This window comes from Salmo salar, chromosome 29, assembly GCF_965601325.2.
Source record: "Salmo salar chromosome 29, fSalSal1, whole genome shotgun sequence".
Lineage (NCBI taxonomy): Eukaryota > Metazoa > Chordata > Actinopteri > Salmoniformes > Salmonidae > Salmo > Salmo salar.
Genome location: NC_138319.1, coordinates 10,561,364 through 10,573,649, shown reverse-complemented (window position 1 = coordinate 10,573,649; position 12,286 = coordinate 10,561,364). Strand labels below are relative to the sequence as shown.

The window sequence follows — 12,286 nt, the reverse complement described above, 5'->3', positions numbered from 1 at the left end:
TTCGGAGACCCTAAAATGGTTCCCCTATGGCATCGCTCTCAAGGACCTTATTTGGTTCCAACTTGCATCTTCATGAACAAAAATATAAACGCAACAATGCAAATAAATTCATTAGACCCTAATCTATGGATTTCACATGACTGGAAATACAGATATGCATCGGTTGGCCACAGATACCTTAATAAAAAGGTAGGGGCGTGAATCAGAAAACCAGTCAGTATCTGGTGTGACCACCATTTGCCTCATGCAGTGCAACACATCTCCTTCGCATAGAGTTGATCAGGCTTTTGATTGTGGCCTGTGGAATGTTGTCCCACTCCTCTTCAATGGCTGTGCGAAGTTGCTGGATATAAGTTGCTGGATATAAGTTGCTGAACATGCTCAATGGGTGACCTGTCTGGTGAGTATGCAAGCCATGGAAGAACCGGGCCATTTTCAGCTTCCAGGAATTGTGTACAGATCCTTGCGACATGAGGCCGTGTATTATCATGCTGAAACATGAGGTGATGGCGGCGAATGAATAGGATCTCATTACGGTATCTATGTGCATTCAAATTGCCATCGATAAAATGCAATTACATTCATTGACCGTAACTTATGCCTGCCCACACCATTACCTCACCACCACCATGGGGCACTCTGTTCACAACGTTGACACAGGCAAACCGCTTGCCCAAATGACGACGTGCACGATGTCTGCCATCTGCCCGGTACATTTGATACCGGGATTCATCCATGAAGAGCACACTTCTCCAGCGTGCCAGTGGCCATTGAAGGTGAGCATTTGCCCGAACTGTAGTCAGGCCAAGACCCTGGTGGGGACAACGAGCACGCAGATGAGCTTCCATTAGATGTTTTTTAACAGTTTGTTCAGAAATTCTCCAGTTGTGCAAACCCACAGTTTCATCAGCTGTCTGGGGGGCTGGTCTCAGATGATCCCGCAGGTGAAGCAGCCGGATGTGGAGGTCCTGGTTGGTGTGGTTACACGTGGTCTGCGGTTGTGAGGCCGGTTGGACGTACTGCCAAATTGTGAAATTGGGATGTGTGAAGAAACTGCACATTTTAAAGTGTCCTTTTATTGTCCCCAGCACAAGGTGCACCTGTGTAATGATCATACTGTTTAATCAGCTTCTTGATATGCCACACCTGTCAGGTGGATGGATTATGTTGGCAAAGGAGAAATGCTCACTAACAGGGATATAAACAAGTTTGTGCACACATTTTGAGAGAAATAAGCTTTTTGTGTGTATGGAACATTTCTGGGATCTTTTATTTCAGCTCGTGAAACATGGGACCAACATTTACATGTTGCATTTATATTTTTGTTCAGTTTATATTCAAACGCTTAAGAGTCTTTCTCTCCATACGGAGATCTTCATTTACTTCCCCAGAGTATGTGTGTGTGAGATATTCCTATCACACAGATGAAAACATCTGGCACTTTGCCACTGTCTGAAGGCAGTCTACCCAGAGAAGCAGGTGTTTGGGGTTGGAGGAGCTCTCACACATAAACACACGCACACACACACAAACTCCCCCCCCCCCCCACACACACACACACACACACACACACACACACACACACACACACACACACACACACACACACACACACACACACACACACACACACACACACACACACCGACATACCCTCCCTGCAGAGAGAACACTGACAGAGACAGCCCTACCTGTCACTGTGGCAGCAATTATCCAGCAGGCTCTCTCTACGGACCGTCTTCAGCAGGGCTCCACATTACTAACCACATCACTGAGCTGCTGCTCTCCTCTCACCACACACACACATGAATTCTAATGACCCAGTGATGTCGAAATCCTGCTCATTGCAATGATGGGTAGTCAAATCCAAACACACTCACATACGCACACACACACACACCTTCGCACACACACATATGCACATACATTCGCACACACATACGCTAACAGCTAACATGACTGACATGTAACGATACACCCAATGCCCCTGAAAGTACTTTGCATAGTATACACAGTGCTGTACATTATCCCACAAACTTGCTATCAGCAAAGATACTGTGTTGTGTGTGAAATAAAACCATTGTCATCCATCTCAGAGAGCATTTGGAGACAGAACACCGTGAATCTACGACCCAGGATGTGAGCTCTGGTGAGCAGGACACATGCACTTGGCCAAATTGACATTTTGGCTCTCCACAGGCCAGTGGCCAGTCAGGAGGAGGACCAATAATCTCTCCTTTCTCCAGAAGTATGCACTTGTTCACTCCCCTTCATGGATTTGACAGGAAATAACTGGTTTAAGAAACTCGCTCTACCCGATGCCCACTCCAATCCAGTGCTTTTAAATTTGTGGAGAGTAGTGAACGAGTGCACACTTCAGGAAGAAGGAGAGATTATTGGGACGTACCCGAGGACTTGATCTTTCTCACACATGCTACGGTAAGTGGAGCTCAGATCCGGTAGTGCAGAGCCGTGTCAGTATCTCTGTACAGTATGTGTTAGAGATACTATAGTGTTTAATTGCGTCAAGCTGTGAAGGATGATCTGAGAAAGAAAAGGCCCAAGGTTACCTCATTATGACAGATCTGTTCCGACTGTCATTAGAAATCACTCACACTGTCACTCAAATCTGGAGAGAGAGAGAGAGAGAGAGAGAGAGAGAGAGAGAGGAGAGAGAGAGAGAGAGAGAGAGAGAGAGAGAGAGAGAGAGAGAGCCCACACACACTTGGCCCAGAGTATTATGGCTTAGTCCAGAGACATACCTACAAAAGTTGTGATTGTAAATACAGTATATCAATTTGTGAAATGCTTTTGCATGCAAACTATTAAATGTATAACCTTTTTGTATATCTACATCTCATAGTGTCTGCACTCATCCAACCCCCCAAAAAACTTTGATTAAAGTTCTTTTTCCAGTTACAAAAAAAGTATTTAAAACTTTCAGCTTATGTATTAGCCATACTGTTTAATCATGAAGAATTTAAAAATGGGATTTAGTACAGTAGAAAGAGGAGGAAGGGAAGCGCTACAAAGGTACACAATAGTACATTTTGGTAGACAGAAGGTGCTCTTTGGTAAAAGGGGTAAATTGGTCATCAAAAAGAAAGGAGGACCAAGGCACACTTCATATAATTAATTAAAATGCCTTTATTTGTATGGCATGTTCAATAGAAAAAAAGTATTAAAAAATCCGACGCGTTTCGGCTGCATGGCCTTCGTCAGGGAGTCCCCCAAAAAATAATACAATGTCCTCTTTTGAACAGCTTTTCCAATTAGCCCTAATTAGAAGAGGGAGTGGTTACAAAATTGATTGGACACACCTAGTAAGCAATACTATACACATTAAAAAGTGAAATACTGTAGCTATGTTATCATAAAAATACAACTCCAAGCTAGAAGTATCAGGACACTTAGAAAGGTAGTTCTAACCTTAAATATGACTGGGAGAAGTGTCAAGAATAAGAAAGAAATATATTCCATAGTACACTAGAACACAGCAAAACATGAACAACAACAGTCTAAACATAGCTGAGGGCAATTGAGCAAAATGTCCACTAGATAACAGCAGCTGGACCTATCACAACCCTACAGGAAGGGTGAGAAATCCATATCTTCATTTAAACCAGGGTATTTAGCGGCCTGTAGTTTGTAAATCCAAAAACTTTCCCTTTGGTTTAACTGTTTAAGACGGCCCCCTTTTCTAATAGAGGCCGGAATATGATCAATACCCATAGCTTATAGGGAGGCAGGGTTGCCATGGTGTAAGGACTTGTAGTGCCTTGCCATGGGGTAGTCTTCATTGCCTACCCGTATGGCGAACTTGTGTTCCGCTAAGCGGTCTTGAAGGCGTCTCTTTGTCCGTCCAATGTAGAACACCTTGCACTGTGGACATTCCAATCTATAGATGACATGAGTGGTTTTGCAGTTAATGAAATGCTTGACGTAATACTCCATTTTGGAAGCTGTGTCAACAAAATACTTATTCTGTGCAATATTTCTGCAATGGTTGCAATGTTATGATTAAGAGTCCATTCAGTCAGTGAGACAATGAATTCTGTAGGAGGCATCTCAGTTTCAGGTCGGGTACTCAAGAAATGGTGCATAGCTGCCAAACCTTGTTCATGTTCAGTGGTGGTGTATAGAGACTCCACATCCATGGTGACTAAAAAGGAAGCTGTACCTACATTGTTCAATTCCTTAATTTTGTTCAACACTTCTGTGGTATCTTGACGACAGGCTTGGAGTGACGTCAGAAAAGGCTTAATAAAGTAATGAATGTACTTAGAGATGGGTTCTGTCAGACTTTCATTACCACTAATGACTGGTCTGCCTGGGGGATTTTTAAGATTTTTGTGGACTTTTGGAAGAAGGTAAAAAGAAGCCATACGCGGACAGCCATTGAAAATAAATTTGAACTCATTGTCTGAAATGTAGCCATTCTTAGCTTCTGTGAGGATCCCTTTTAATTCAGTTTTTAGGTTCTCTGTAGGGTTGAAGGTAAGAGATTGGTAGAATTCATCATTGTCTAATTGACGGTAGGCTTCTGTCACATATTTGTCTTTACTCCACACTACTGTAGCGCCACCTTTGTTTGCTTTTTTATCCTCAATCCGTTCATTTTTGGACAATGATTCAACTGCATCCCTCTCTGTCTTAAAAAGATTACGTTGTGTTTGGGCGGAGTCAATTTTACCCTTAAACAGATTCTCCACATCACAATTCACTTTCTTGGCAAATGTATTTAGTGTGGCATTCTGGACGATGAGACAAAAAGTGGACTTGGGCTTAAAAGGTGTTTTTGAGGGAACAGAAACTGCTGAGACACTGGCATCTGTAGTTGGAGAGATGTTTTGCTTTTACCAGGCCTTCAGATGTAGATTCCTGTAGATACGAAATAGGTCAATCTTTGTATTAAATTCATTAGTTGAATATGTGGGGGCAAAGGACCTTTTTGTATATCTATATCTCATAGTGTCTGTACTCATCCAACCCCCAAAAAACTTTGATTAAAGTTCTTTTTCCAGTTACAAAAAAAGTATTTAAAACTTTCAGCTTATGTATTAGCCATACTGTTTAATCATGAAGAATTTCAAAATTGGATTTAGTACAATTCTAATAAAGTGTTATCTCCAGCACACTGATAAAAATGGAGGGAGGTGAAGCGTTATATAACTCTACACATATTGTCATTAATGGGGTGGATTTTGAAATGACTATTCCCTAACTTTATTTCCCCTTTTTGTTTCAAGGGATAGACAAAAAACTCTAGGGTCTGTATAAAATATGTGATATGCTGAATCCAGAGCAGCAGCCTCCATTTTGAAACCATATTTTATTTCATTTTACAATTTAAAAAACACAAAAATGTTACACCAGGCAACAGATACATTTATACCAAAAAATGCTGATGATACTATAGGCACAAAAAAGTCAGAACACTTCGGATTTCATAAAACGGATACTTCCAGTACTGTATTGTGTTTGCTAAGCCCATCACACTACCCTAAACATTTCATGATGTTTCTCTTCTCCTCAAACCAAAATGCAACCTTCAAATCATCCACAAATAAAAAGAACACAAAATAATTCAACATTGTCTTCTACATTACTATTTACGAGATTGTCTGTCTTTATCTTTTTTTAAAGAAGCCGAATACTTGAAAATGTTGCCAGAGGTAACGAATGCTGAAAAGGACAAATCTGTGTCCGTGGGCTTCTTGTAAGTCACCACCTTGTGTCACTCCCATGTCCACCACAGGTATCAGTGCTGTGGCCAGACAGCCCTCAGGCTAAACACTACACAACACTACACAATACTATCACTACAGGCAGCCAGAGGAACACAGGATCAGTCTACTGCGCCTCAGTGCCTACTGGCTGATGGGTATACAGCCAGCTACCACCCTCACTTGCCTAATCACTTCTCCAATCGTAGCATCTTTGTCAAAGATGCTCAACATGTGTTTGTTCAGGAGCCAGGGGGATAAGAAAAGAAAGGGAAGGTAGAAAGGAAGTAGTCTGCTGGAAAAAAATCTAAATAGAAGGATCTCTACCATCCAGCTGTGTAGCTCAAAAAAGGTTTGTTGGTTTCCTCACTCACACGGTGACCATTTTTTGGTTAGTTTGTCTCCTAATTTAAACAGTGACTGTTTGTTAGTTAGTTTGTGTCCTAGATCACATATCGGAGTGTATATCAGTGTCGAGTATATTCATGGATGCCAAGGGAACACAGGCATCCATCAAATAATGTATCTCTCATAATTTTCCATTGTTTCGCAAGAGGTTGAATGTATCTCACCGGATAAAGCATCTGAGCGAGTGACACGGCACCCCTCTGTCTTTGTATGCATAGCCCATTTAGCACTGCACTGTTGGAGCTAGAAACACAAGCATTTCGCTATATCCGCAATAACATCTGCTACACACGTGTATGTGACCAATAAAATTTGATTTGATTTGATGCTGTCTGGCCAAAAAGAGTAGTATTGAATGTAGCATTGAATGCAAGGGAAGCCAGCAAGCATTTGGCCATCCTTGATAATTTTTTTATAGCATAATATCCAATCAGCATTGAGCTAAACTGAGTGACCTCAACTGTGAATGGTCCTGGCACACCAAAAAAAAGTGTCAAGGGAAGCCAGTTTGGATTTGGCTTCGCACCAATCACATCACATCAAAAGCCAAATGTCATTGACAGAAAAAACTTGAACTGTTGCATCTCATTGTGTTGTTGTCCTCCAGTGGCTAGATAGCTAAAACGGGCCCTTACCTAAATTAGCAATCGATTCCGATAAGGATTTGGACTTCTGGTTTTACTTAATTCTCCATACTGGACAATGATAAGGGAAATTCTGATCCAACCATAAATTCATACATTGTGCCCCTGGCCTGAGAGGATGGAAATGTAATATATAGCTAGATGTTGTAGGCTATTGTTAACTACACTATATACACAAAAGTATGTGAACACCCCTTCAAATGAGTGGATTCGGATATTTTAGCAACACCCGTTGCTGTCAGGTGCATAAAATCGAGCATGCTCGAGCCATGCAATCTCATAGACAAACATTAGCAGCAGAATAACCTTACTGAAGAACTCAGTAACTTTCAATGTGGCACCGTCATAGGATGCCACCTTTCCAACAAGTAAGTTTGTAAAAATCATCTGTCCTCACTACCGAGTTCCAAACTGCTTCTGGAAGCAACGTTAGCACAATAACTGTTCGTCGGCAGCTTCATGAAATGGGTTTCCATGGCCGAGCAGTTGCACACATGCCTAAGATCACCATGGGCAATGCCAAGTGTCGGCTGGAATGGTGTAAAGCTCGTCACCAATGGACTCTGGAGCAGTGGAAACGCGTTCTCTAGAGTGATGAATCACGCTTCACCATCTGGCAGTTCGACAGACAAATCTGGGTTTGGCGGATGCCAGGAGAGCACAAGCTGCTCGAATGCATATCGCCAACTGTAAAGTTTGGCGGAGGAGGAATAATGGTCTGGGGCTGTTTTTCATGGTTTGGGCTTGGCCCCTTAGTTCCAGTGGAAATCTTAACGCTACAGCATACAATAATATTCTAGACGATTCTGTGCTTCCAACTTCGTGGCAACAGTTTGGGGAAGGCACTTTCCTGTTTCAGCATGACAATGCCCCTGTGCACAAAGCAAGGTCCATACAGAAACGGTTTGTCAAGATCGGTGTGGAAGAACTTGACTGGCCTGCACAGAGCCCTGACCTCAACACTAACGTACACCTTTGGGATGAATTGGAACGCCGACTGCAAGCCAGGCCTAATCGCCCAACATCAGTGCTCGACCTCATTTAATGCTCTTGTGGCTGAATGGAAGCAAGTCCCCGAAGCAATGTTCCAACATCTAGTGGAAAGCCTTCCCAGAAGAGTGGAGGGTGTTATAGCAGCAAAGGGGGGACCAACTCCATATTAATGCCCATGACTTTGGAATGAGATGTTCGATGAGCAGGTGTCCACATACTTTTGTTCATGTAGCGTACCATATGTGTACCTTTGACCTTTTTGTAAACCAGGGAACAACACTGTACCCTAACTCTACCCTAATTTTGAATGTGTGTGGATATATGTTATTGGTAATAAAGATGTACCTGGTGTCACTGGTGTATCATTAATGCACTTCCGCCCAAAAGCTTGCAAGTTCAAATCCCTAAAGCATTTATGCACACTTTACATCAAGTGTCCCTGAGCACTGCTGTTTTTATGTTGGTGTTGTCAGATAATCTGACAATTATTGACTTGATTCTGGGCAACTTTAAGCAATTGCAGAAATGTATTCTTGCCATTAAATCTGTGGCCAATCCCTGTACTTTACTTTCACTGCAACTAGTAGCCTGTAAGGTACCGTAAAATTACAGGAACTTCTAAACAGTGCATTTCATGTCATAAAAGGAAAACATGGTGGAGAGGGAAAGAACAGGATGGTTCTTCACAACCATCACAGTAGTAAAGAACCCTTACACATATCACCCTCACCCCTGACAAAGAACCTCTCAATAACCTTCTTTTTTTTGTGTAGCTGGTCAAGCTGGTCTGCAAAACCACACCCATCATTATCATATTTCCCAGCATGCTCTAATCCGCTTGGATTTGTTTGAATTGTTTGTTTCAATATCTATGCAGGTACATTGATTGGTTAATAAATCAATTAATTTTTCTAAATTAATCCAATCTGTTAGTTGGACTAATTGTACCTGTTACTGAAATTGTTGTTCCAGACTATTTAGGTAGTCTCATTCTGAATGCAAATTGTCAGTAAATGAATGTGCCAATTGTTGGACATCACCACTCAGGCTGGATTTTAATAGGAATTAGCCTCCACTTTGCAAACCAGCATAATGTGACCAGAATATGCTGGTGACCACTTTAAGCTGGTCACCAGCGACGAAAACACAGCAAAGTCTGGTCACCTGTGAAAACACAACAAAGTCCTATTTATAGACATATGTACGCACATCCCTGTCTGTCTCTTAAACAGCCCTATACATGACACTCAATATCTATAGGGAGTCTGAATACCTAGCTACACCCTATGTCTGTGTCCCTGTCTGTCTCTTTAAGGGCACCTGTTGGGCTGCATGCCTCATCTCCTCCTCATTTAGCCATCTGTCTGGGCTATTTGGGGCTGATTACCAGGAAGAGCTGATTCCAGTCGTGCTGCTTATCTGTCTAATTAGAGCCTCTGGCTGGCGACTGGGACACACAGATCCAGGAAGTCATATGTCTTACTGCTGCTGCTCAATGCTTAGACACACCAGTCTGAATGTGCACGCACAGACACAGGAACTGTAGCTATGCTGTCACACTGACACAGTCAATGTAGAGTTCTTGCCAACAACTACTGTAGTGTACAGAAAGAACTAAGGTTGAACTTTTCCAAAAGTCACAGGTTTTCCAGAAATCCCTGTTGGAGGATTTCACATTTTCTCCTCGGACCAGGGATTTCTGGAAAACATATCCATTTCAGGACAGTTACCAATTTTGCAATCCTACAAAGAACACACATTCACTTACAAGAGCATTAGATACTGGATTAGCTATAGACAACTTTACCTGTAGTGAAGGGGGCTTAGACTTTAGAGGTATGTTTAAAAATAACCAGTTAAAATTAACTGAATTCCAACTGGTTATTGGGACAGCCATTCTGGACATCCGGGACAAAACCAACTAAAATCCACAGGCAATCAAAGCTATCCAACATATATTCTCTGACTACAACCTCATTGATGCCTGGCAAACCCATAGCCCTAAAGCAAAAGAGTACACTTTCTATTCAAATAGGCACAAAACAGTCTCCCAAATCGATTTTCAAACTATTATATAATCCTCTATTTTCTTTAATGAAGATACAACATAAAGTAGGAGCCTATGTGATTACTGCCAGAAACAAATGTCAGAATCTCCTGAAAGAGCCACAAGATGGCTTCCTAACTACAAAATCCTACTTTCCGTGAATGATTTGAAACCGAATTGAATGAATTCATAATGATTAACACAAATTCTGTCGATTATCCTCAGATTTGTTGGGACCCCTTTAAACAAACCAGGTAGCAACTTTTTTTTTCAGACCAGGTAGCAACTTCTCTTTTCAAAGTCAAGACAGAACTAAGATTATTGATAAAACAGAGATCAGAATGTGCCATCCATCAAGTTAGACTGGTACATTACATTGAATGTACCATTCGACCCAGTTGTCTACTGGCTAACAAGTTTCGGCAATAATAATCAATTAACAGATATTACAACTATTGAATCTGAATCAGGTTTATTACTATCAGAACCAAAATTAATTAACCAAAGATTCTCCCATTTCTATAAAGAATTATACACCTCTGATTGTAAATCCACACCAGGCCAGATTGATTCATTCATTTCTAAAAAATATAAGAACTCCTCTCTTTCAACTGAGGAAGCCGGCTTGCTGGGAGTCCACATCTCTCTCCATGAACTCAAAAGGGCACTGGATAACATGAGTAAAGGCAAATCCCCTGATTGTGACGGTATTCCTCCTGAGGTCTATTTAACATTTTTGAACCAATTAGGTCCACTGTTACTTGAAATGGTTAACACAGCCATTCACAAAGGTTCATTTGGAAGGGATGTAAATACAGCAGTCATATTACTTTTATTAAAAAAAGGTAAGGACGCCACCCAGTGCGCTCACTATCGCCCATTATCTTTGATAAACACAGATATTAACCTATTTTAAATTATTCTGTCATTCCATCTCAAATCTTATTTACTCAAATTGGTACATCTGGACCAAAGCGGGTTTGTTAAAAAACGATTATCCTCAGATAACCTCCGTCATCTATTACACATCTTACATATTTCATCAGAAACTAAAGCTCCTTGGGAAGTTCTATCTCTCGATGCAGAAAAAGCTTTATATAGACTAGAATGGTCATATCTTTGGTTGGTTTTGGAACATATGGGACTTGGCTCCAATTTTATTAATATGATTAAAATACTATATGCCAATACCTCAGCCATAGTAATAACAGGCAATACCTGCTCTGTTCCGTTTAGAATAAGTAGAAGTAGCAAACAAGGTGATCCCATCTCACCTCTGCTATTGTTATTGTCTATGGAGCCCCTGGCCCAGGGAATTCGACAATCGAAAGAAATTATACAAATATCTCTCAATTCTACAGATCACGTTATCTCATTATACGCCAACGCAATCTTACTTTATCTAGATAATGCATCTCAATCCTTCCCAAAAGCTCAGAAGATCATAGACAAATTCAGCTCTATCTCAAATTATGAAATAAATCTAACCAAATCTTCCCTACAGTACTGCCTCTCAAGACCCCAATGGAGGACTCTACTTAAGGAATCCCAATCATTTCCCATTTAAAATATTTGGGAATAGATATATTTCCTTCCTTAGATAAAACAATTGGCAGAAACTTTAACAGAACGCTTAAATCAATTCAATTTGACCTCAGTTGATTTAACTAGATGAATATCAATTGTCAAAATAAATATATAGTCACCTCTGAATTTCTGTAGTTCAATACTTCTCTTGTCTCCCCCTTCTGGCTATTGGGATAGAATTCATAGTGCTGTTTCAAAATGTATATGGCAAGGTATGTGAGTCCGTATAAAATCAACAAACTTACCAAGAGGGAAAGATGTAGGAGGACTGTCCGTACCAATTTTTTTGTATTTCCATGTACTATCATTTCGTCCTATCCTAAATTGGTTTAGACATGATTCTTCGCCCGCTGGCTGAGAATATAGAGAAAAAAAGATGTCTCCTATTGCCCTGAAAGAGATGGTCTTCACTGATATATTCCCTAAACAATGCAAACTACGCTTTGGTAATATTATTGCTGACAGAATTTCTATTTTGCGCAAAACTGAAAAACAATGTAACTGGGAATCAAAATGGCATGTCCTTACTCTAATATTTCACAATAACGCCTTGAGATCTGGAGGGCGGCCTTTTGCATCCCCCAAACGGTCCAAATATGGAATCCGTACCTTTGCCGATATCATGGATAGTAATGGTTTGAGAACATTCTAAGATTTGAAAGACATACACATTGCCAGGCAAAGTCCCTTGGGAAACCCAACGACCAAACCATCCAATGATAAGATTTTTTTTTTTAAATGATCTGGGCTCCCAAAAGGACTGATCTCTATAATTTCTAAGCAACTTTTGGAAAGCTCATATTCTGAGCTAGCCATTAAAAAAGTATGGTCCAAAGATCTAATTGAATCTGAACAACCCTTTAATTGGAACAGAATATAGA

The 12,286-nt window shown here is 40.9% G+C and overlaps 1 protein-coding gene across 3 annotated transcripts in view; it reads right to left on the bottom strand.

Moving 5' to 3' along the window:
* ptprn2 (protein tyrosine phosphatase receptor type N2) overlaps positions 1 to 12,286 on the bottom strand; it is a 284,202-nt gene that overhangs the window by 114,519 nt on the left and 157,397 nt on the right. The window lies entirely within an intron of this gene.